Source organism: Bactrocera latifrons, unplaced genomic scaffold (genome assembly GCF_001853355.1).
Source record: "Bactrocera latifrons isolate USDA-ARS-PBARC rearing strain unplaced genomic scaffold, ASM185335v1 scaffold_3, whole genome shotgun sequence".
Classification (NCBI taxonomy): Eukaryota; Metazoa; Arthropoda; class Insecta; order Diptera; family Tephritidae; genus Bactrocera; species Bactrocera latifrons.
The window spans coordinates 2,152,077-2,178,489 of record NW_017536629.1 but is presented as its reverse complement, the minus strand read 5'-3'; the positions used below and the strand labels follow the sequence as shown (position 1 = coordinate 2,178,489).

At 33.7% G+C, this 26,413-nt stretch overlaps 1 protein-coding gene across 2 annotated transcripts in view; it reads left to right on the top strand.

The window, feature by feature from the left end:
- Nucleotides 1-5,654: 5,654 nt before the first annotated feature.
- The window catches only part of LOC108970424 (protein toll), a 271,459-nt gene continuing 250,700 nt past the window's right edge, over nucleotides 5,655-26,413 (top strand). Inside the window, exons 1-2 of one of the 2 annotated variants that reach the window (XM_018935775.1) lie at nucleotides 5,655-6,306; nucleotides 21,288-21,598. The gene's annotated coding sequence lies outside the window, so the exon portion shown is untranslated. Of the gene's footprint in view, nucleotides 6,373-21,287; nucleotides 21,599-26,413 lie in introns of both variants that reach the window. The other variant, XM_018935776.1, reaches the window with a different exon arrangement.

Sequence of the window (26,413 nt, the reverse complement as noted above, 5' to 3'; positions counted from 1 at the left end):
AATATATGTTATGCATACCAAATAATAAAAATAACAAATTTATCAAACTTGGAATAAAATTGTAAGAGTCGTCTTCGATTCGCCATTTCGCTACTCGCTGTTTTTGATACAAATTCTCTTCTGAAAAGCAAGATTCACACGTGAGAGCAACAATAATAAGATTAGTGTAATCGCAATTCTCTAAGATTTGAGAAATTATAAGTTGATACTATCTGAAATTATTTTTCTTCTTCTTTGCTGGCGTTGAGGGGTTATATACAGTCAGAATAAAAAACGATATATATTTTTTTTTATTTTAAATTCTTAATGTACATATATATATTTAGTAATTCACACAGAAAATTTCATATCGTTCCGGCGAATATTATCGAAGTTACAAGCAAATTTGAAAAGCTGTTTCAGAGTGATTTGAAGTACAAAGCCAAACTTTAAACGTGTTTTTCTCAAAATGTGTGATTTCAAATAATCAATAATTTCGGCTAATCCAATTAGTCTCAAATTTAAATACGACCTTCTTAAATATATATAAGAAGACTTTTTCTCACCGATTAATATTTTTATAAGCAATTTAGGGCTGAAATTTTGGTCAAAAATCGTTTTTTTTTCGGGAAACCGCCATTTGGAAGAAAAAAATTATTTTGCTTAATCGTTCGATTTGCGATACTAGGTTTAACATTACTATTTGGATTTTAAGTTAGAAAAATTTACACATTTTTGAATCAATAAACTTAACAGTTTTCTCAGAAAATATTGTGAAAAATTCAATTTTATTCGCTGTATATAAACTCTTAACAAAAAAGTTAGGCTTATTAATTTGAATTTCGCAAGAAAATCCATTCATCGACCGTCAGTGCCAAATTTCACATCAAAATAATCATTAGTGCATAGTATGCGCTTGTCTTTCTAAAATATTCAAAGTGCCTACGACGATTTTTATAATGAGTGATATTATCCAAGATAGAAGTTCCATTAAATTTTTAATGCGGAATCAATTTTCTAGTGACAAAACGCTCAGCATGTTGGAAAAGACTTAGGTAAATTGTTTGTCGCTAGCAGGTCATTTTGATTGTTACAAATTATTCAAAGAGCGTCGAGAACGCGTTGACGACGAACCACCACCAGGACTGCTATCAACATCAAGTAACGGATTTGGTGTTTGTGAATCGACAACTCACAGCCAGAGAGTCAGTGGAAAACTGTATTGAAAGATTATTATTTATTATTTTATGATATGTAATTAAATTTACAAACATACTAGAAAAACAAAGGGAAACTGGCTATTTTTGAAAGATCATTTGTGCCTAAGAAAAGTGAAAGCACAATTAAATCTAAAATAAATATTTTTAATAATTTTATTTAATAATAATTAAATAAAAGAAACAGCGTCGCTTTAACCTCTATGATTAATGCTTTCCGACCACCAGGATCATGACATTTTGTCATGAAAGGAATTATTACTGGGAATGAATCTTTTACCTATCCATACGACCCGGCAACAAAAGATCAACCGGCCGAATATCGTGGCAAAGGTGAACCGAAAGCGAAAAACCCAAATTTTTAACCAATATCGTGCCGTAACCACCGTCGCCTGATTTAGCTCTGTGTGATTTCCCGCAAACTCAAACGATCGCTCTGGGGAAACCGTATTGAGTCAATTGGGCACACTGAAAGTGAATCGATACGTGCATAGAAGGCTATTCCAGAAATTGAGAAATTGACTAACGTTGACACAAATGTATTGGGCCACAGGGGATTACTTAAATTAAGAGTTTTAAAATTATGAACAAAGTCTTATTTTGTGTTTTTTTTTTTTTTGACGTCGCAGGAACATGACGTGTCATTCTTTTCCTTCTTATTATTAGTTAGTGACATTAAGTCATTCAGATAATAGTAAACATTATGTTATTAAGAGTTATTACTCGAGGCTTCCATCCTTAAGTAAAATTTTAGCTTTTTTTTTTTTTTTTTTTTTTTTTTTTTTTTTTTTTTTTTTTTTTTTTTTTTTTTTTTTTTTTTTTTTTTTTTTTTGTGAATAAATTTAAATTTAACTAGATTGTAACTGTAACAAGTTACCTTCGATGCAGAGTAAACCGGACACTTCTGTGTAGAAAGAATATAAAAATTGCTCATGAAAATTACATTAGTCTATTCAACTAAAAATAACTTAAAAATCACATTTACATAGTTATAAAAAGTCTTCTTTATATAAAATGTCTAAATAAATAACCCTTCAGTTTCGAAAAAATAGTATTGTTTAAATATAATTATGTTTTTGTTAACAAAACACCCAAATTCTGAAAGCTTTAAAGTTGCTCACTTGTGTAAACACAGTCCACATAACCTAAACAAATACATATGGCTGCGTTTCCGGCAAGATTTGTCTCTACACATGCATATACGCAAACATAATGTGCCTGTGTGTGTGTGTGTGTGTGAGTTCATATATAAAAGTATATGAGACATATTAGCTCTTTTGCCGGTCGATGCTGGCGCATATAGCAAAAGTTTCCTAACCGCACTTTAGTTTGTAAACAAACATTGAGAGGTGATTGCACTTCGCAACCAAAAACAAAAAACAAAAGCACACGCACCAACACAAGCACAGTGGCACACACAAAATGCCGCAATGAATAACGCAAGCAAAAAGCAGCGACCCACCGAGCGGCGCCGTCAACCCCACCGACGACGGCCAGCCGGCCGATCGAACTGATTGTACAACAGTAACGAGGCGGACATGTTGTTGTACTGGCAGAGCAAATGCAAACGCCTGCAACAGAATTTTCGGTTGTAATCTTTGCTTTTGCGAAAACAACAATCATTAACTAAACTTGCGTTTGTTATTTTGGCTTCACCATAATCATTATTGTTGTTGTTGCTGTTACGCTCGTAGTTGCAGTTACTACGGCTATTTTTAGTTTGCGAGTTGTAGGCGCACTTTTGATTTTATTCTACTACAACTCTTTTGTTGTGCCTTTTACTACACTTTTTGTTGTTGTTGCACAATTTTGTGTTTGTTACGCCACTTTCGTTGTGTTGTTTGTGCAAAATGCAAATTCAACCGACACAGAATTCGGCCGGTAATTCAAGCGCTTGGGCGTGAGAGTTGGGCCCAAAAGGGTGGCATCAGGCGAGGGTTTCTCCGCTGCCGAATTGTTGCCGGCAGAGTGCACGAACGACGAAGAGCAGAGAGTTTTCCAAGTGTACGCATGCGTGTAAATTTTCGCTTTGTGCTGCTGCTTCTTCTAATTCTGCCGCTGACTGCGCTGTTGCTCTTGTTGTTGTTTGTGTTGGTCATTTTTGCAAGCAGCCAGGCGAGAAGAACACACAACGAAATTTGTTGCACCAGTTGCAACTCGATTACCGCACGCAATGGTTGGTTAGCGCGACGGCCTCTCCTCGGACAGACAAACAGACATACATATGTATGTATGCATACGAAACACGTATACAGTTACTAGCTCAATCAGTGCCGCAAGACGCTTACTTTTTTGCAAGCGAAAGGCACACATTCGTTCATATTGGGGGCCAACAGGGTCACCGCTGCGACCAGCCAACTAGAACCGGGTGTTGATAAATTAATGCAAATTGCAAAAGATGTTTTTATTGTTGGCCACAAGCTGGCAGTTATTCGTGGTGTAGCGTTCTAAGGCGTTGCATTCACTTGCCACATGTGGGTTGCAATTAAAATTGTAGCCTTTGAACTGTGCGCTGGCTCGCAGTTCAGTTTCCTTATCGTTTTTTAAGGCGCTGAACTAATCATAATTAATAGAAATATTTGTGTCGAGAAATTTTTTAGCTTTTTCTTTGGAACTGTTCGAAGAGACATGAGACTTAATGTGTACGTATATGTTCTATATTCAAGATTCGTTGACTCGTTCTTATGAAAACCTGGTTTAGTGCAAGTTAACATAACCCAAAAATATACATCCGAATCATGGAGGACTAAGCGCTACGTGTGTATAACAAAACGATCGTAGGCTTGATTACGCTTACTTTAACTCTTTCGACGTCTTTGAGAGTATTAGGTATACTGTGATCTAGAGATCTTAACTTAATTGAATATACTTAGTAGCTCGCATAAGTGGAACAAAATCAACGTGAAGAACTAATTTCATGCTAAGATCTCTTCCTTCCTCTCTCAGTTAATCTCAAGTTATATTTTCAATCCGTAAATTTTGAGTTTGAATAGATTCTTGATCTGGAGATCTGATTTCATTGAATATGCTGAGAAGTTCCCATAAGCCCGATCGATTTATTTTGTGCTAATGCCTTTTTTCTTTCAGTTAATCTCAAGTTCCACCTTCAATTCGCATATTTTGAGTTTGAATTGAAAATCTAGACCGTGATGGGCGAATGTTTATTACCATTCGAAAGAACATTCTTTGGCATTTGTTTTTTGAAGTTTATCTCTTTCAAAAGTTGACCGCGGCTAGGTCTTAGATGGTCTATCAGTTGAGTTCAATTTTCGATGACTCGTTCGAACATTTCGGCTGGTAACTGCGAATGACATGCAATAGATGCAATATATCCCAGACTTTACTATCACCACAAGAAAAAGTCTAACGATGTGATATCACACGATCTTGGTGCCCTATCGACCGAACCAAGAACCAAGATGGGAAATTATCTGCTCATCGAAGTGATCTTTTAATAAAACTTGTTGAAATCACGAGCCTCAATTTCAGCTTCAAATAGTCAGTTGTTCGCTATTAACGGTTTCGTTTTCGCCGACATAAATTTTTAAGAAATATGGACCGATGGTTCCAATGGATCACAAAGTACACCGAACCGTCCTTTTTTTTTTTGGTTGAAATGACGTGTCTTGAATATCTTCAGGTTCCTCTTCGTCCCAAATGTGGCAATTTAGCTTATTTACATACCTATTGAGCCAAAAATAGGCCTCATTGCTGCACAAAATTTCGAAACCGTCGGATCTTCTTAAAGTTCGCCCATAGAGTGAAGCGATGTTCTTTGAGAAGGTCGAGCGGCTTCAGTTCTTGCACAATTCAGCTTCGTTTTTTATCGTTTTAATTGATTCTTACTTTTACGCCGTTGAATTAGGATCTAGAATCGATCAAAAAACCCAAACATTTTTCCTCTATTTATAAATAATAGAACATATGTATGTATATATTTAAATATTCTGGTCTGCAAGAACTGTTGCACTTCCACACGCCCAAAAATAATTTGTTTCAATGCGAAACCTCAATGGTACTTAAAAAATTTTAAAACAACCTATAGTCAATGCAAGTTAATCCCCTCAGCAACATTTTCCCCACAACAACAACAGCAATAAAAATGTAAACAAACTTTCCGCGTCGCTTTTGTTACCGACAACACAATTTGACGTAGACAACGGCGTCTCTCAGCCGCCAGACGGTATTTTTATCGCATGCGAGAAAATAGTTACCTGAGCACCAAATCAACTTGCTACACCACTTGCACACACATTGCGCTCTCAAACCGCGGCCCTCGATGTGGTGAGAGCAGCGACTGCCTCAACACATTCCCAACTCCATACGCGTTCGTTTTCTATACTCGCACCAATGCTGTTTGTGCGCAGTTGGCAACCATGCTCAATGTCGTCTGGTGGCCGCTGTGTAGCATTGTTGTGTTTGGCGCTCTGCAGGGCGCATTCGTTAGCCTACCAACTGACTTGCTGGTTGGCGTCGTCGTCATTGTATGATTATTTGGTCCGTCGTCGCTTCAGTTGCCTATGAGACGTCGTGACGGTCATGTGTGTAGGCGCATCCAATTCCCGTGTTCGGTAGTGAAATAATCAAATCTTGTTTGTAAAATTTTCGCTCGCGGTCTATTGGCTTTTCTATTAAAATTGTCGCAAGCCGTGCTTTTAGCCAAACTTTAAAAGTTGATGACGCGAATTGGCAGCGCGTGTCGCCCTAAAGCTAAACAAACCGAAATTTTTTCGTACTGGAAGGAAGCGCGTGCAAATTAGAAACGCGTTGGTGTTTTGAAACCCGAGCGAAAATTCGGTTTTACCAAAAAAATTTATTTGTTTTTCTCATAAAGTGCGGCCGAAGAAATCACCCCGCGTACGTACGTGTGCGTGTGTATGTGAGCGCGCTGGTTTTTTGTGTGAAAATTGATATTTGTGCAAAGTGCAAGTGAAGTGCTCTTCGCCAGCATGCAAATGGTGTGCTGATGTAGTGACAACAAAAATAAAAGTTGACAACAAGTTTACAAACGTCAGCTAGCGCCGTGAATCAGCTGAATTATTGGTATTTAACTGTTGTTTTCAACACTGAAACAGCTTGTAGCTTGCAACTTCGCAAAGTTGAAGATTTGGTAAATAGAATTGTGTGTTTGGAAATTAAACTTTTTCGTAAATCGCTTTTGTCATTTCGTGGCCATGTAAGTGCGTGCGTGTGTGTGTGGTTTTACTTGCGTGTTTCAACATCGCTTTGTCCCGCTTTAGCTTGTGTTTTTAAGCGCATTGTCTTACTTATTAGCCAAACGTCAGACAAAAGCTGAGCTTAAAGCGGCCCTCACAGCCGCCTCACCTGTCTGCCCCAAATGCCTGCGAGCGCGCTCAGCTTCAGCCGTTCGAGTAGCCAGCTTTTGCGTTTGTTATAAGTAATACTGGTTTACGAAATAAACTAATATAACGATAATAACAAAAAATGTAACAAAAACAATAACAAAATATTCTGCCTAAATGAATTTATTCGGGGGAATTTTTTCTGAATTACGAAGAAAATAATTTAATGGTTTACATAAATAAGATTAACTAAAAATAAATAATTAAATTAACAAAAAATGTGACAGAAGCTATAATAATTATGAAAATATTGCAAAATGAATTTATTTGAGAGATTTCTGTTAAAATTCAAAAAAAGAATTCATGAGAAATTAAAAAAGAATTATAATAAGTTAAATATACAAATAAATAATAATAATTTAAAAATTAAAAATATTTAAAAGGATAACACTAAACCAACATTATAATTTTTCCACTTGTTTTTAGAAAAAGTAACTAAAAGGAGTATAATGGGTTTCTATAATTAAAGTTTCATTAAAACAAAATTATAAAATAAGTAATTCAATTTATTAAGAAAAGTCGGCTAAAAATTGATAGCAACAAAATATATACAACAAAAACAATAATAAATATAAATACACTGCTGAAGGAATTTATTTCGGGGAGTTTCCTCTAGAATAAAAAAAAAAAATTTATCAGAAATGAAAGTTATTGATAATAATACATTACATATTGCCTAAAAGAGAAATTAAAGAAATAATAATTAAATGAATTAGGAAAAGTTGGCTATAAAACTGATAATAACAAAAAATACTACAACAACAATAATAATAATATATATTAAGGCAGATTTCTTCTAAAATAGAAAAAAACAGTATGCTGAAAAACAAAAATTTATAATAATAATAACCAGAATTAAAAAGATTAATAATACAAATGTAAATAATGGTTAAAAATAAAATAAATATTATGTTTGTACCATTTTCCCATCTTTTTTGTACAAAAGTTAAAAATAGTTTAATCGGTAACTTAACTAAAACTTTTCTTAAAATGAAAAAACTAAATTTTTTTTTTTTGTATTATTTACATTTGCATTTCTTGCAATTTTTTGTGGTAATTTAAATTGCATTTGTTTGTGAAAAATATTGAAATTCTGTAAAAAAATATTATATATACATTACAAGTAAATATTAGCAAAATATTTGAATTATTTTTGTTAATTTGTTTTTTGGAAATAAATTATAAAATAATAAATTATTAATTTATATAAAAGTGCAAAATAATTGAAAATAATAATGATGTTTGTGTTGTAGCTAAATATTGTTTAATATTAAAATGTTTTAGAAGTGATAAAATCTAAATGAAAATGTAAAAAAAAGCATTAAAGCTAACAAATTTAGCATACTGAATTAAATTTACATGAAAACATAAAAAATAAAAGCTTAAACAAATTTGATGAATTATAAAATTTATAATTATTAAAAAAAAAAAAATAAAAAAATCTTACTAAAATATCAAGAAGTGCGTTCATGCAAAATAAATATAAGGGAATCCTAACCGTGATAAAGAGTGTTTTAAGCCACTTGCATATAAAATATAAAAAAAAAAATATATGTGGAAATAATAAAAATAGCAGAAATATTATAAATTTTTTTATAAAAACAATTCGGAAAATACCTGTTTATTAATAGAGCCAGTAAAATATAGCTAAAAAAATAAAGAAATTAGTCAAATATATTTTATATCATACAGATCCACAAATTTGGTTCGAAACTGTTACAAAAAAAATTTAAACAATTATATATAAAAAACAAAAAAATATAATAAATAAATAAAATTAAAAAAATTACAACTTTTAGACATTTTTTTTTAAATAATATGTTTTAATTAAAAGTAATAGCATATAATTGAAAATCAGAAATTAGTCAAAAGTATTTGGAATACATTTTTTTTTTTAAATTTTTCAGAATAGCTCAATTAATTTAACAATAAAAAATAAAAATTTGGTTCGACACAGTGACAAAAATTTCAAATAGTTATAAATAATAATAGCAAGAAAAAATAATATCACAATTCTTAGGCAGTTAAGAAAATACTTTTTTTAATAAAAGTTTTCAAGATGTGTTTATAATTAAAAAAAAATAAATAAATAAATAAATAAATAAATACAGAAACTAGTCAGAATAATTTTGTATACAATTTTTATCAAAATAACTAAATAAATCTAATACTAAAAAAATTGATTCACAGCACTTACAAACAACTTTAAATAATTAATAAAAACAATGGAATATTTTTGACTTTTTAAAATTAAAATCAAATAATTACTCCATAAGTGAACATAAAATATGTTAGTAGTAAAGTAATTAAATAATAAAATAATAATACAAAACTTTTCAACTAAAAAATAAACTTTTCTAAACATTCAATATAAAATTTTGCTTCGAAGCAGTAACGGCATTGAAGTCGAAAAAATATATTACAAAACCCAGTTTATTAAAGTAAAAAAACAAAAACTTTTTAAAACAAAGAAAATTTTTAGAGTTTCAAAAACCTTTTTTGTTATAAACTTTCCGCCAAAAAAAAAAACAATTTAATACCGAATTAAAAATAAATTATTAATTATAATGTATATATGAATTAAATTAAAAATTAATTAAATTAACTATTTAAAAATATATTTTTTTTTTAAGAACGTTTTAACAAAATAACCAACTAACTATTTTCTAGTGTAAATTTTTTAATATTTTTGTTAAAATTTTAAACGTGTAAGCCAGTGTAACGCGCTTTTAAACCTCTATTGCCATTATTGTTGCCTTTTTACACTTGCTTTGCACCATTTTCCACACCGAATATGTGATGTAAATAATTAAAAGTTCGCGCTCTTCCTTATCCATTCCAGTAATTCCCCACTTTTTGTTGTTGTTGCTTTTCGCAACAATCTGTGCGTAGCGCGCATAACCGAACAAAAAATTTTTAACTGCACAAGCATGAGTTCTGAGTGACTGGGGAGTGCGCCGCCCTCCAGTCTCACCCCCCGGCCGCTGTCGGACTACTGTCTGCCTGTCTGAGTTTTATATGAAATAATGCGCCGTTTGACCCGTTGGCGATGCCATTTGCTGTGCATTGTTTTTCGTTGTTGTTGTTATTGTTTGCAGTTGTTTGATATTGTTGTTGTGTTTGTTTTTTGTTGTTGCTGTTGTGCGCGCAGTGACAATCACATTTTCTGCGCTTTTCGCAAACGACGTTTCAGCGGCAGAAGTAAACAGATTAATAACAACAAACACAATAACAACAACAACAATGCGAATACATAAAACAGCAGTTGCACAGCATCCACCACAAAAGTTGCAATGCAAAAACGAACGTCAAAAGTGAATTAAAATTCAGCAAGCAAAGCGAGAACGGCCGGACAGTCGCGCCAGTGTCGAAGCAAACCTGTTTTTGAATAAAATTTAATTTTGTTGCATTTATTTTTAAGTACAACTTTTTCCAATACTTATTTGCCTTCTGTGCTGCTTATCGCAATTTTTTTGCGTTTTTATTTTTTAATCATTTATTGTAAATATGTTTATTATCATTCTGGAGCCCAGCTTCTGCTTTAAGACGCATTAAATATTGCGAGCCTTATCGCCACTTTTTCTAATATTTGCAGTTTTTTAATGTTTATACCATGAAGAAATTGTTCAGATCGTACAAATTAACCGCCATACAAATTAACCGATCAAAACCAGATTAGAGATTTTTTTTTTTAATTTTTAAGCTATAAGAAATGCTCCTCTGTAGGGTATTCGGCTGCACCGAAGTAACCTTTCCTTTTTTTAATATATTTTTTCCAATTTTTGAACTCTTCTCTACCCCTTCTTCCCACTATCCCTTTTACAACAAATTTTGCATTACTTTATTATTTTGCTTATTGCTGTTTTACTAATTTGTTTCGCGTCTTCATCACCAGCCTGTTCGACGGCCCGTTGCTTTCCGTTTCCGTTCTTCGCCGCGTACGCTTCGTTGGCTGCACATTTCAATTTCTTTTGTTTATATTCACCCTCCAGGCGACATTTCATATTTTACTCTCGAGCGATAATAATAAGCGAGATTTTCTGTACAGCTTCTTAGGTCCCGTGAGGGCCTCCATCTCAGCAACAGGCTGTGAAGTGCTCTAATTAAATTAAACATATTAAAAATATCAAGCTATGTTGTACATTTGTTTTAAACAAAACGAAGCGATTAGTCGCGCTTAAGTCGTGTTGTAGAAAAGCGAATCGCCATGTCAATAAGTTTGTGCATGCGTGTGTAAGTACATGTGCATGATTCAAAATTAAATTGAAAAATATTAAAGACCATCACAAGATAAGCGACTGTAAGCCGCTATTGCATATCACGCATGAATTTATTATACAACCCCATTTTAATTAAAAAGTCATCTCTTATTGGGATTTATGCATTGAAAATCGCTGAAACGAGTTGATTTCATGATTTGACGTATTTGAAAAAAATGTTCTGAATTATCGGTGGCTTACAGTTATCGCGTGTTTGCTGAGCTAATAATGCGTTCATTAGAGCGAATAGTTGAACTTGTGTTGAAGCAATTCCCCAGAGCTTTCTCTCAATTCATAAGTCGATTTGAGCTTCTAAGAACTTGTTTTTCAATGCTGGTGCATCAGATAAATTTCTAAAACTAAAAATTTAGAAAAACTAGCAAATCACACACTATTTAAAAAGTTGGGAACTTTTATGTTTCAATATCTCTAAGTCAATAATTGCAGCTTTCAGTTTATAAGTTGACCCCAAGCGGTTTGATGGACTTTATTAGTTCCGAAAAAAAATTCTTTGGGTTTAGATCCAGATTTCATTGTCTTAGATCAAACACATTATCCTCAAATATCTTATACTTGCCAACATATTGGCTTTTAAATGTGTCTTGTAAACTATTATGAGAACTTTTCGATTTGTATTTAATACTCAAACTTCAACTTTCTGGAAATTTTTGGATTCCACTCCAAACGAAGGTTAAATCAAGCCAATTTCTGTTAAGGTTTCTGTTAAATAATTTTTAATCAGTCTTGAAAAATGAAGCATGTGTTGTCATAATAGAAAATTATTGCCACATGCAAACTCCGCTCCGCTAAAATTTTTAAAGCGGCGAGACCGGTATCATTAAATGGTTCTGTAATACCTGAAAGTGAAACTGTAAAATATCTAGGTGTTTATTTGGACAGAAGACTCACTTGAAAGGCACCAATAAAAGAGAAATTAAAGCAGCTTGATTTAAAACGAAAGAATGTACTAGTTGTTAGGCCCACGATCACAACTTAGTCTTGAAAATAAAGTTCGGCTCGACAAGTCAATCCTTACAACAATTTGAACACACGCACAGCGAGTACATCCAACAGTGAAGGCCTCCAAAGATATCAATCTAAGACTTTAAGAAGCATTGTCAGTGGTCCAACTTTGAAATCTACAAAGACTTTAATGTACCTAATGTTGAAAACAAAATCAGTCGAGAACACCTAGATAGACTTTCTTATCATGAAATCTTCCTGACAAGAAATCTACTAGTCAACAGTTTGGATGTTAGAAGCTTAAAAAGAACCCACATTTAGGACCTTCAAAATAGATATTAAGTCGTTTTAAAAATACTTTTGGCAAATTATATTTTTGAAGAATATATTGATTAGTCTCAATGAAGCACAATCGATTCTGTTATGATTCTTATAGCTATTTATAATATTTGCTGATTCAATGTTTTTACATATTCTGTAAACAAATCCTTTTTATTCTAATGTGAAATGTAATGTAAATTCGAACTTGTTTGGAATCAAAATTTGATAAAATATGAATCACAGTATTGATAACACCAGTATTAGACCGTCTAGTACAAAATGCACGCAACTTTGTATTAAATATTTTTATAAAAGCTCTCTCTCTATCATTCGTAAAACTATACTCAATATTCACTACTACACTAAAAAGATGGCAATGACTTGGCATTCATTTTTCATTCATCATGTAGATATCAATAATTTGAGTCACATTTTGATACATTGTGAAACTCAGAAAACCCGGTATTATGCTACTGTACTAAGTTTAAATTTAGCTTATTTGCCTAACTAATTTAGAATTCTTACTCTTATAATGTTCGCACATCAACAAAATGTTAATGAACTAATTTGTATTGCGATTGGAGAGCGAGTCAGTTGTGTAAATAGACGTCAAGTTAAGCAAACATGCGGAGTAAACAATTCTAGAGCACCAGCTAGTACCACATAAATATTTTTATAGAAATAATTACAAAAATCTATCTAAAAGAATTTAAATTTGGCGTTAACTACTTCACTAGGTGTAGGATCGATAGTAATCTTCATATTTTTGAGCGTAATTATGAAGGTGAATATATTTGAAAGAGAGAAAGGGAGGGAGAGAGAGAGAGAGAGAGAGAGATAGAGAGAGAGAGAGAGAAAGAGGGAGACCGAGAAAGATGGATCTCAAGCAATGTGTTCCTTCATAAAATGTAAATCGCCACTTGTGGGGACTACAGCTATTTCTTTCTATTTTAATTCCACGTCGTAATTCTCCAACGCTTTATGCAACCTTCAATGCTGCTTGGCATGACGTTGAGATATTTCAATGCTCAAACGAGAAAAAATTGGCATTGACTTATAATAAGCGAATAACGTATATATTTACAACCAAATCATCATAAAATTCACACACTCACGCAACAAGTAACAACAACCGCATGTCGTGCGAATATAAATTGTCCTCAAGTTAAACACAATGAATTGTGGGTGTTTGGAAACAGATTAATTGCACGAATAAGTAGCGCACATGCCACATTTACAGCAATAAAATAATAGCAGAAACATAAACTGCAACGAAGTGTTTACATGCAGCAAAGATAGACTGGCGCTAGTGTCCACTCACTGTTCTGAAACATATGGAAGATACATATATATACATATACATACAATTACAAATTACATATGTATATCACTCTCAAGAACAACTGGAATCAGCAATTAGTTTATTGAATGTTCAATTAAAAGACACACTTGTCGCCGAAGGTTCAATTATACTTTTAACACATACCCTGTAGGACATAAAGGGAAGAAACTGACATTTCACAAAAGCTGCTATGAAGTGCTGGCTAAATGTTGCACTTTTTCATAGTCTGGACCCCTTGCTACCACTTTTTGATTAAAAAAAAAAAAAGAAATACTACTTTTATGCAAAAATTAAATACCATTTCTTATTTTCGGACCGATGGCTACTACTTTTGGAATTTAAAACATAAATACTATTTTTTTAAATATGATAAATATCATGGCCTGGACCCTTTGCTACTACTCTATGAATTTTATTTTATGCAAAATTTTTTTAAAATATGCAAAAAATTTCGTACCCTCGGACATTTTTCAATTTTTTTTTTTGAAATAAAAAAACTATTACTTTTTTAAATATGAAAAAAATGTATACCCCTTGCTACTACTTTTTGAAATTAAAAAAGTACTACTTTTTAAAATATGCAAAAATTTCATACCCTTTCTTATTTTAGGACACCTTGCTACTACTTTTGGAATTTAAAACATAAATACTACTATTAAAAATATGACAAAATTGCATACCCTGGAACTCCTTACTACTACATTTTGGAATTTAAAAAGAAAGTCTTCCCTTGAAAGACTTGCTCATACCGTCCCTTAGAAAAAAGTAGTACCAAATTAAAAAGAAAAAATTCCAACAGGGTAAAGCTTGCCACTGTCGTGTGTTAGTCATATAAAATATAATGAAGTGTGAATGTGGCACACAAATGAAGAAGTCATAAAAATCCAATATGCGAACGAAGCACACAAATCCAGCATTTATTTACACACACAGCTATTCGTGAAAACACAAGTATGTGTATCCACTAAGAGGCACATGTCCCCATCATTATTTTGATTGTTCCGAGAGCATTTGTGTTGATTCCTAGACCCTAAGAAGTCATTAAACTCCACTTCATGCCGCTCATTCGGCATTAACATTTTAATGTGCCTCCTCTACTTGCTGCCTGCTGCACTCTTTTGTTTTTAATTGATTTGCATTGTTGTTGCCTTACTGCTGCTTCGCCAGGCGAGATTAAATTTAGAGCAACGCTTTTGGAGCACACTGTACGCTGTGCGGTGTACTCGCAGAAGAATGTCTGTCAGCTATTCAATCTTTCTTTTTAATAGTATTCCTTTGCTGGAGCTATAATTTAATGCTGCTCGTAAAATTTCTGAATTCACTGGCATTTGTTTACTCACATCTCGCATGTAGTGGTGTGTGTTGTTTTAGTATTAAACGCTCTGGTCGGAATGCAGTACCTACAAGTACAGCAGCTTCAAATGTTGCACGGCAATGGGAGATGTACGAATTAACTATTTTTGTTGTTGACAGAGCTATTTGGGTCAATTCTGATTCTCGAAAATAAACAAAACTCACAATATTTAAATACTGAATATAAGTATACATACCTGCTGGCAGAAGTCGTCACTGAGATAAGCACGTACAGTTAGAAAGTAAAATTGGGTGCGGCAGGCGATTAGGTGGAAGAATACTTACTGCTAATCTATGTTAAAGACTTAAATTTATGTAGACATAAAGAATTAGTAATATTTGCGGAATTATTGAATTGAGAAAGATTCTCTATTTAACCATCTAGTATAAGATAAGAAGAGTGCAAATCTGCCTCTAAATATTTTCTCTGAAAAGTCAGCTGGAGCTAAGTTTACTTGTGAGACGAGCCTTTTAGAAGTACTTCAATATTGGTTACTATATTGAAAGTAAACCAGACTTAAGGTATTAGATACACTCTTAAGGTGGCCTATTTCTTTCTTAAAAGAAATAAAAAAGGCGGGCCCGTTCCAGTTACGTAGATCCGACTGTCGTGGGAACGGACCTTTTCGAACCGTTCGGTACCAACTAGGCTTCAGAGAGCCGCATAGCTAACTAGATAAGGTACAGTTTTATACAAAAATCTACCACACGAAACATCTCATCTAACAAACAGTCGTCGCACTCCCCTTTAGGATAATTTCGTCTATCCTGAAATTGGCATAGATGGCGGCTACACTGGCTAGGTCATGTTGTCCGAATGGACGAAAGCGCCCCAGATTTGAATGTGATCAATGGAGTACTCGCTAGTGGAAACAGCTGAAGGGAAAGGCACGATATTGTTGATTCGAATATAATCGCGTAAAGGCTGCCTACGTTAATATTGGAATAGTAAAGTAATTTCCTTGACGTAATTACGATTTGTGGCTCCTTCTCAAGAACCCTATTTCTGTAAGGTAAGCGGAACAGAGATGGTTTTGTCTTGATTACCAGCATATGCCCTGATTGCTGTGGCATATACCTTATCTTATCTTAAGTTGTATGTCAGATGTGCTTCTAGACACCCCTTTTCAATCATCAAACCAACCTTCTCTGCTTTAAGAGTTTAAAAGCGAAATCTTTTCATATAAAATTGGATATTGGTTTCTTATATAATATCAAGAATTTCTGCCTCAACAACGGACATCTTCGAGAGAATATTTTCGGGAGAAGCCTGTTTAGGCGGAGAAGCAGATATGAATATCAACGATTAACGAGAGGTCACCAGCTTTTGCTGTTTTCTTAGTTTTTTCATAGTTATATTATATAATGATAAAATGTTCAAGAAGCGGTTCCAAGCTTGAATACAGCTGATTATATTATTTCATACCTAACTCAGTGGATATGGTATGATTAACCGAGCGTTAGCAAAGTGCCCCCTAATGGACTGGTTTTCATTGCTGCAATAACAAGCGCAGAGAAATGACTAAATGTACGTTTCAAGGGAGATTACATATATTTTCCTTTAAGCATATGTATGTATTATAGACTTCTTATTTTTCTTGAGATGCAAGAGCATAGAACTCTAAAGTCGATAAAGTTGATCCGAGTACTGATTGGTTGCCTTTTTTTGGTTGGATATACTTTCTTCAGTAGCAAACTCAGAACTACGATTCACGGCAATTGAGACTAAAAGCACTTTTTCCAATACCACGAAATTTAGGGATTCGGATTAGCTTAAAATAAACATACCATATCTAAATTTACGAAACTGCGCAGAAAAGGCAAGTCTTACATCTGTGTGTATCCAACAGGTATATGTAAATACCTATATCTACACATACAAACAGACGTCGCTACAAATACACGAAATAAAGCTTAGAGCGTAAAACACGCATGCGCTGTCTGCTGATCAACTTGAGTTGAGTTGAACTGAACTCATGTGAAATGAGCCCAGTGCAGAGCTGGGCTTGGCTTGGCCCTTCATTTGTCGTCGACTGCGGAAGTAATTTAACATTTTACAAGAGCAGAGGAAAGCGCTGCACACGCACACATGTTTACCTATTTAGTGCGCAGAATACTTTAGTGATGCCATGTTGCTGTGTTTGCTCTTCACTACACTACTCTTGAACCAAAGTCAACTCGAAATGTGCCAACTTTAATTTGTTGTACCCTCTTCATATATTAAAATATTTTTTTTTTTTTATTTAAAAAGTGTTTATTTTTTTCTTGTTGCCGAGCATGAGCAGTGGAAAATTCACACAAGACAATGTATGTATATATGAATGAGTTTGTGTGTGTGTGCGTCAAAATAAATGAGTTGGTCATTCCCAAGCGGCTTTTACTGTACAAACTTGGCCCGATTTGCGACTTTTGCGCACAATAGCGGAATTACTTGGCGGACAGTTGTAATAACAATTACATATATCTTAAGCATACTTATATACATATACATATGTATATTAGGGTGGTTGAAAAAAAATTTTTTTTTTTAAATTTATTTTTTCTAAGGAACCGTGAAAATGTCGCCTGCAACTACGGCAAAAAATTTGGGGTATAAATTAAATAAAAAAAAAAAGAAATTTTAATAAAAAAAATTTACGTTTAAGGTTGGATTCACATAACTCTGCAATAAACCGATTTGACAAAAATCATACTAAACCATTTTTTCAAGAAAAGTTTTTTTTTAATATATTTTTTCTAAAAAACCTTGAAAACATCATCGTAATATTAAAATCAACTGTAAATAATTTTATAATTTGGAGGCATTACTTTGTGAAAGAAAATAAAAAAAACTTAAAAATTACCTTTTACGATTGAATCGAAAAATTTTTATAGCGAGTGAACTTGGCAAAAAATCATTTTAAACTTTTTTATAGTATTATATATTTTTATTATATATTTTATTATTGATATGGGAAAATAATTTAATAAAATAATATTAAATTAAAAAAAAAAAATTTTTTTTTGTTAAGTCGACTCGTTCCAAAGTTTTTAGACGACAATATTAAGAGCTCAGACTTTGCCAAAATGTGTTCTTGTTTAAAGATATTATCACTATATCTAAGGAAAAACGCGAAAAAACGACGTTTTTATTAAAAAAATTTTTTTAGACGCACCCTAATACCCACATGAATTTGAGCTTTTGCGCTTCTTATTGACCATGATATATACACAAACACAGCGAGGAAGCAACAAATGTGCGAAAAGTGGCTTAAAGCGTATTGCGAATAACAAACAGTTATACATATACAGTACAGTTGACCGTTGTTTTTGTTGTATTTATAATTATAAGTCTCGCAAAGTCTCGCTTTAAAGTCTTTTGTGCGCGAATTCAAGCGGGTTTTCATATCTGTCTTCATGCTTTTTCGAAGCTTTTGGCAAAATGTTTGCTTTAATTTGTTTTCACACCGTTATTTCTTTAACGGCATTCACTTTTTCATGTCGGCCGCGCCACACTCGCATGTTGTGGGTGTATGTTTACGAGCGTTGTGACCGAATTGTGAGCCAATTATTTCCCATGTCATGGCTGTGCGGCCATTTTCGTGTGAAACGCCAGCGATGCGTGTTCATTTTCGTCTCGGATTGTGACACAAAACCCACGCATGCACCAAAATGCCAGCATTTGATGGCCCGGCTTTTTTTCTTGGCGCAAGCTTTAGCTCTTACCGTCCTTATACGTCTGTATATATGTTTGTATTTCTATACATGTTTTTATTTCTATATATGTATGTGTGTGTGTGAGTGTTGGTAACCAAAATCTTAATTACTTTTTAATTGCATAATATTTTTATACATATTTAATGCTTTAACGTCTGTCGTGGGTGTTGTTATTGTTTCGAATTGACATTTTATTATTGTTGTTGTGTTGTTATTATTATTATTGTTGTGATGTTCTTCATGTAAAAGTTGATCTACTTACGCGCTGAAGCGGCATGTAACTGCGATTTACATATTCATTTGTTTCCATTTTTTCGCCACCGCATATTTTTTGTGCCCCACATCTATGTATCTGCGAGTGTGTATATGTGTGTGTGAGTGTGTGTTAATATTCGACAAATGCTTTGAAACGCCTGAATTTCCGTTTATGAAAGTTTTACACAGCGATTACACTTGTCCAGCCAGCCATGCTTGAAAGCGCTTGTAAAAAACTTACTTGCTCTGCACCCTCCTTCCACCACTCATTTGATAACGTTTCGTTAGAAATCTATAGTAATTTACATACATACATAGATATGAGCTTCGGCATTAAAAAATCTGTAAGCTATAATTTGTTAATATTTTTCCACGTTTAATTTTAATTTAACAATTCCCCGTTTCAGTTTCTGACTCTCTCGCTCTCTTTCTTATCACGAACTGACAGCTGAGTGCACTGCCATTTCTCTTACAGCTCATTTGAACAAATACACATAACTAATCAATTGAAAAGTCCCCGGCATAACATAGTAAAACACAATTAAAGGGTGAGGGTGATACCCCGATTATAGCACCATTTTTGTAGTACGATTTGACCTTTGCTTCAAAGCAGGCCTAGCTTACGTTGATCTCCTCTTCATTCGATGAAAATTTCTTCCCAGTGAGCATTCGTTTGCGATCTGAGACGATAAAATAATTGTTGGGAGACCAGATCTGGATAATGCGGTGAATTCGGAAGCCATTCGAAATCCAATTCATTATGAAATAGTCGCTGGGTGTCAGATCAGTGGAAAACAGTGAATGCGTAAGCCATTTAAAGCCCAACTCATCGATTTTTGTCATCGTTTCCATTAACTTGTGGCACAGCGCATTGTCTTGGGGCACTTCCGGGCGTTTTCGTCAATCAACATTTTCAATAACGCTTTGTAATAGTCGATGATATAATTCAAAAACTAAGAATAATCTAATAGCTATCAAATTAGCATACACACGCTTCTTGAAGGTAAACATAGGCCAGGGGACTTTTCAACTGACTATTATATTAACAACGATTAACAGTTTTTATTACAAATATTCCCTAATTATACAGCTGTGTAATTTTATCAGTCCCTGTAGGAAAATTGGCTAGACTAGTATTTTAAAATATTATGATAATTACTATATATTATTACAGTAAGCGGTGTCTACCCAAATAAAGGAGAAGAAGAAATTATTGTTTCTTTCTTTGAAATATACCTCATTATAGCAATACTAAAATAGTGACAAGTTTCAATTATTTACTATGATAAGTGCCGTCATAATTATGTTCACATTAGTTATACATTGTCCAACTCATATGAAGTATTGGAAAACACGAACTACTTTGATGATATAATATAATATAACTTTGATCGAGCAGACACCTAAATATATTAACATCAAAAATAGATATGATATATATTATTTTCAAAAATTATTCTTACGAAATTTTATAAATTTTCTCATTCTTCTTTTACACACTGCTAAAATTCTCTAAATACTCCGCACCATTGCCAATTTTACTTTAATATTTTAACCACAAAATTATTAGAAACTGAATGGTATTCCGCACCGTTGCCAATTTTACTTTACTAACCGTTATTTTAACTACAAATCTATAAGAAAGAAGCTCGCTTTCCTCACGGGGTCTGCGCTTCAGTATTTTTATGCGAATAGTTGTGTGTACTTTACAAAACAAGCATGTGAAACCCGTTTAATAAGTGTAAGCAAAAAAATTCAATATTATATGCGCTGATGTTTGTATATACCGGCGTACATACATACATATACCTGTAATGGAATGGGGAGTACTAATTACAATACTTTGAAAATTCATTGGAAATTCCTTTTTCCATAGAAACTACAGTTAACATTTTGGAATTACTTAGCTTAATTAAATAGACGTTAGATTTGCATTTCGAAAAATTGATAATAAATAGAAAAAGTTACGTTTTTATTTTACGGATTCTATCAATAGTATTCAAGAAATTAGAAAAATAACCTTCAGTAATGATATCTTAAAAAAGAATTAAGGCCGCGTTTGAACTGAAAACATTTTGTAGTTTCCCGATATTTGACCAATAGAAGAATCCGAAAGAACTTTCTTTGACATTTATTTTTTGAATATTATCTCTTTCAAATGTTGGTTTATCCGTTGAGCCCAATGTTGAAAGGGCAGCTCCTGAGTCGCTTCAAGTTGCTCTTGACTGAGCCAGAAAAGGCCTTAATGCAAAACAAAACTACTGAATTCTTAGAACTACACATTTATAATATTCATATATAACATAACATTTTTATGACAGCTAAAATGATATTATTTGACCGGGCAATTTATTTCAAAATCAATAAAACTCTCTACACTCAAATAATATCAAAGTGAATTTTCTGTATAATCATATGTAAATATGTTCTGTAATTACATGCATTTACTGCTTTAACATTTAAATGTTTATTTGTATATTATTTATATTATTTTATTTGTACATTCTTATCATTAACTTGTCTGCTCTGCTCTTTACAGCTTTCATCGCATAAGGTCAAATATTTGATGTCTTTCTCAGAACACAGCAAACAAAACAAATAGCAGATTACACAAAGCGATAACCCAAATTTATTTGCTTTGGGAAATTGCTGATGATGTTGATGATGCTGACGTAAAATACCAAATTGCCATTAAAAAAATTCATTAATTTACACACTGATCAGACAGAGAGTTCTATCTTTCTCCAAACCGAAGAATTCTTGGGAAATTTACAGCTTAGGTTTTTGCTTTTAAGGTGAACAAATAAGTGCAGTGAAGAAACTCTAACGAAAGAAGTGAAAAATATTCAGGTGAGTTTCATAAAAAGTTTAATTACATACTATTATCTTAGTATATAGTAATTATTTTTCAATTAGTTTGCTGCTCGTGTAATTATAAACCGTCAACTATAGCCGTCCAAAAGCTGGTAATAATTAATCAAATATTCAGGAAATCAGTTATAAGTCATTGATTAGTTTCACCTAATTTTTTAACGTCATCAAATTTTTATACTCTCGCAACAATGTTGCTAAAGAGAGTATTATAGTTTTGTTCACATAACGGTTGTTTATAAGTCCTAAAACTAAAAGAGTCAGATATAGGGTTATATATACCAAAATGATCAGGGTGACGAGTAGAGTTGAAATCCGGATGTCTGTCCGTCCGTCTATCCGTCCATCCGTGCAAGCTGTAACTTGAGTAAAAATTGRGATATCATGATGAAACTTGGTACTCGTATTTCTTGGCTCCATAAGAAGGTTAAGATCGAAGATGGGCAAAATCGGGCCACTGCCACGCCCACAAAATGGCGAAAACCCAAAACTTATAAAGTGTCATAACTAAGCCATAAATAAAGATATTAAAGTGAAATTTGGCAAAAAGGATTGCATTAGGGAGGGGCATATTAGGCCGTAATTTTTTGGAAAAGTGGGCGTGGCCCCGCCCCCTACTAAGTTTTTTGTACATATCTCGAAAACTTCTAYAGCTRTGTCRACCAAACTGTACAGAGTCGTTTCTTTTAGGCATTTCCATATACAGTTCAAAAATGGAAGAAATCGGATAATAACCACGCCCACCTCCCATACAAAGGTTATGTTGAAAATCACTAAAAGTGYGTTAACCGACTAACRAAAAACGTCARAAACACTAAATTTTACGGAAGAAATGGCAGAAGGAAGCTGCACCCAGGTTTTTTTTTTAAATTGAAAATGGGCGTGGCGTCGCCCACTTATGGACCAAAAACCATATCTCAGGAAGTACTCCACCGATTTCAATAAAATTCGGTACGTAATATTTTCTTAACACCCTGATGATATGTACGAAATATGGGTGAAAATCGGTTCACAACCAAGCCTGAAACCTCGATTATCACTTTATCATGCGAGAGTATAAAATGTTCGGTGACACCCGAACTTTGCCCTTCCTTACTTGTTAATATTATATAACTTATTTAGCCACCTCAAGAGAGGGACAGGAATAGTTCTCTATGTACCTGAGTGGAAAAGTTCTGACGAAAGATCGACTAATAGTTAAGAATTTTTTACGGTTCAGTTAGTTAAAATCAGCTGAAAAGTAATAACCTGAAGATCGATTTGAGGGAGATTACTGCACAATATCTACAGGCAGGGGTCCTTATCCAGCTTTATCAACTGAGCTACCACATGGTTGTAGGATCTCTAAGAGAGAGTATTGGTGAATTGTATTTCCTATAATTTTCTAATCACTATAAACGCTTCTTAAAAGCTCCTAAGACGATGTACAACAAGCTTTCAAGCTTACACGTCGTTGTAGGTTGTTAAAGTGAGAGTGTTAGTAAATTGTAAATTGTAAAAAATAGCATGAAGCTTTATAAAAGCTCTTAGGGTGATGTACAAAAAGTTTTTAAGTTTCTTAAAACACGTTTTTCAATTCAAAAAATATCAGTGTTTAAAGTGTTCTGACGAATGACTATGAAGCCTTATTAAAGATCAACTTAGTACAACAAGATTTTAAGAGCTTTTCTTTTAACATTTTTTAACTTTTGAAAATTTCTTTTTTAACTTTGAAATACGATTATATGAGATTTTAGATATTTATAATGGGCTTCCAATAAAACAAAATTGTCTGAGAGCAAATAAGGGAATAATTTGAAAGCTTAGTTGAAGGAAAAAAGTTAAGGAAAAAATTATGCGAGATATTATGATATAAAAATTTTGCTTTCGAATCTCGATTCGTTTCTTGAAAAATTATATCAAACCTATACGCGAACCCCTAAGCAGTGAGGAGCTTTCGCGTGCATTTTCGAAGCTTTTCCTAAATGTTTCTACACTACTCCTGAACGACTTCAAATTTTTAGGCTTGTTTATATGACGATTAGGTAGCCTTTTACTCCGGCGCAGAGTCATTAGATACGACCTATGTATAGTATGTATCGTTCCCACGGAAGTCGAGTTCAAGTTACTGAAACGGACCCGGCAAAGGGATGTCAACTTGGTACTATTCTTCGAAATTACTAAAGGAATACTTTCTGCTGCTACAAAAAAAACTTGTATATATATACATATATATACTATGTATATTTTGATTAAAATCAAATCTATAGACAAAATCGGGAGTAAAATCTCACCTATCCATATTCTTCGAATACAAAAGTTGCCCTCTCTTTACTAAAGATTATTCCAATTTCAAACACTAAAAGAAATGTTCGCAAATTTTTCCATTTCTTCCCACCGACACTAATGAAACGCGGCAACATTATTCATATTTGCTATCAAAAAACAAAATCCAGTGAAAAGTTGGAATCTTACACAAAACTTTTATGTGCAACTTAAGGGGCGAACACATGTTAAATTCAACAGCGCCACATATGATTGCCGCCACAACCTCTAAACGAAGTCAACTGGCTGGCTTCCCCCGAAACTAGAACCCACGTGCTTGAGTTCCCACAACTCATTGTATGAATATACTATACATATTTGTGAATGTGTGTGTGTGCGTGTGTGTAAATATACACACATGTGTGTGTTTGCGTTTATTCAACCGCATTTTAGCCATCATTTTACACATTACGCGGCATGGCAGCGCACAGGTTGCACAAGGAACTTTTCGAGACATTTAAACAGACGGCAGGCGGCGACTGCGCTTGGCGAAGACGGGAAACATGCGAATGTTCCTTATGTAAAGCGTTTTACACCTTCAACTCTGCGCTCCACACGCGCTTCACGCTCATGCCTCTTCACTTCACTTCTCTTCACTTTATTTGCAGCGCTCCGCTTGCCTGCCAGCTGCTTGCATCCACGCAGCCCATAACTCAAGCATCGCAAAACGTTGCAAGATTAATGGCACCTCAGCTCGAAACTATTTAGTTGCAACCTTCGCCGTTACACTTGTATGACTGCATCTGCGGCCACTCTATCAAAGGCGTTGCACGTGCGCCGACGCTCTTATATGTGCGTGCGTGTGTGTGTGTGTGTCTATGCATATGCGGCGCTACAATTGCTGTTATTGTAATAATTCGTTTGGTACCTTTTCGTTTTATTGCGTTATAAATTAAGTTATATCATATTCAAAAGGGGAAAGGCACACAAATACACATACGCTTACATATTTACACACAGACTTGGTTATCTGTTGCTCGTTCGGTGTTACCATCACTGCAGTTAGATATATATAGTAAATGTAATATGTGTGTGTATGGGTATATGCAGTTAAAATTTTCTTTCCCATAGCTGTTGATAACCAAAGCAGTCGTCCAAAAAAAGCGCAAACCTTGAGAAGTGAAAGTGTAATAATTATTTTCGAATATGCTATATAAGCACTTATTCGCTTTTATGAAGTTAGTAATATAGATATAAATATATCGTATGTATGTCTTCACAAGCTACTAATGTGAATTACTCATTTGTCTGCTTTACGGCGTTGTCGTTATAACTCAAAGGTTTATAGCTCAATCTACCATACACTATTGCTAGATATGTACCTACATAAACATACATACATACCGACATACTAATTTATAATTATAGTTACTTACGTAAATCTAAGCGGAAATTGGCGAGTTCACAGACCTTGCTGCAGTGAAATTGTTATGTTTGTGGCCAATATTTTACCTTGAAACCACTTCCAGCCAATTAAATCTAAAGAAAGTGAGGTTTCCGTAATTATTGTACATGGGATGTTTTATATTAAGCTGCATTAGTTTAGATTTGCTCTACAATAATAAAATAATAATTTTGGAATTAGAAAGTATATTTTTGCATACAAAAATCACAAAACTAAAGAAACGAGTTAAAATAGACCTCTCTCATCTTCATCTTCGCTTTCTTAAAACTTGAAATGATTGATTGAGGACAGTTGAAAAGTATTTATAAACTTCTAGTTGGGCATAAGGGGGGATGTTAGTGAAAATGCCTGGAAGAGGATCATAACCACGAACAGAAATCAAAAAGTGTGGTTTTGCAGGGAAGCTTCTTTGATGAAGTTCAAAAGTGTTTCAAGTTCAGATTGGTGTCGGGCAGCAGAGAGTGCTTTCGCCGTTGTTATTTAACTTTCATTTCGTTTCACGGAATTCCTTCGACAAATAGATGTTAATTTAGATTTTCTCAAGAACAGAAAATTTCCTTGCTTGTTTGGTTGTAGTAACCACTTTTGAAAGACGTTCGGCTGCAGCTGGAAGATCGGTAAAAAATGTTATAAGCCAAACCAACTGCTTGCTTACTTGTAAGCAGAATATTTTGTATGATCTAATAGTATATTTCTAATAATTTTAAGCTTTTAAATATTTACTTATAAAAACATAGAGAATTACTTATATTACTTATGGCTAAAAAATATTTTCCACATTTTAATACGCGTCAAAGGGTTTATTAAGTTTGGTACAAGATTTTTAACACCCAGAATAAAACGTCGGAGATATTTTATACAACATAAGACGTAAATTTACCCGTGAAAGGAGAATCGACGCTCACCACCTCTTCGTCGATTTCACAGCTGCTTTCGACAGCACGAAAAGGAGCTGCCTTTACGCCGCGATGTCTGAATTTGGTATCCCTACAAAACTTATACGGCTGTGTAAGCTGACGTTGAGCAACACCAAAAGCTCCGTCAGAATCGGAAAGGACCTCTCCGAGCCGTTCGATACCAAACGA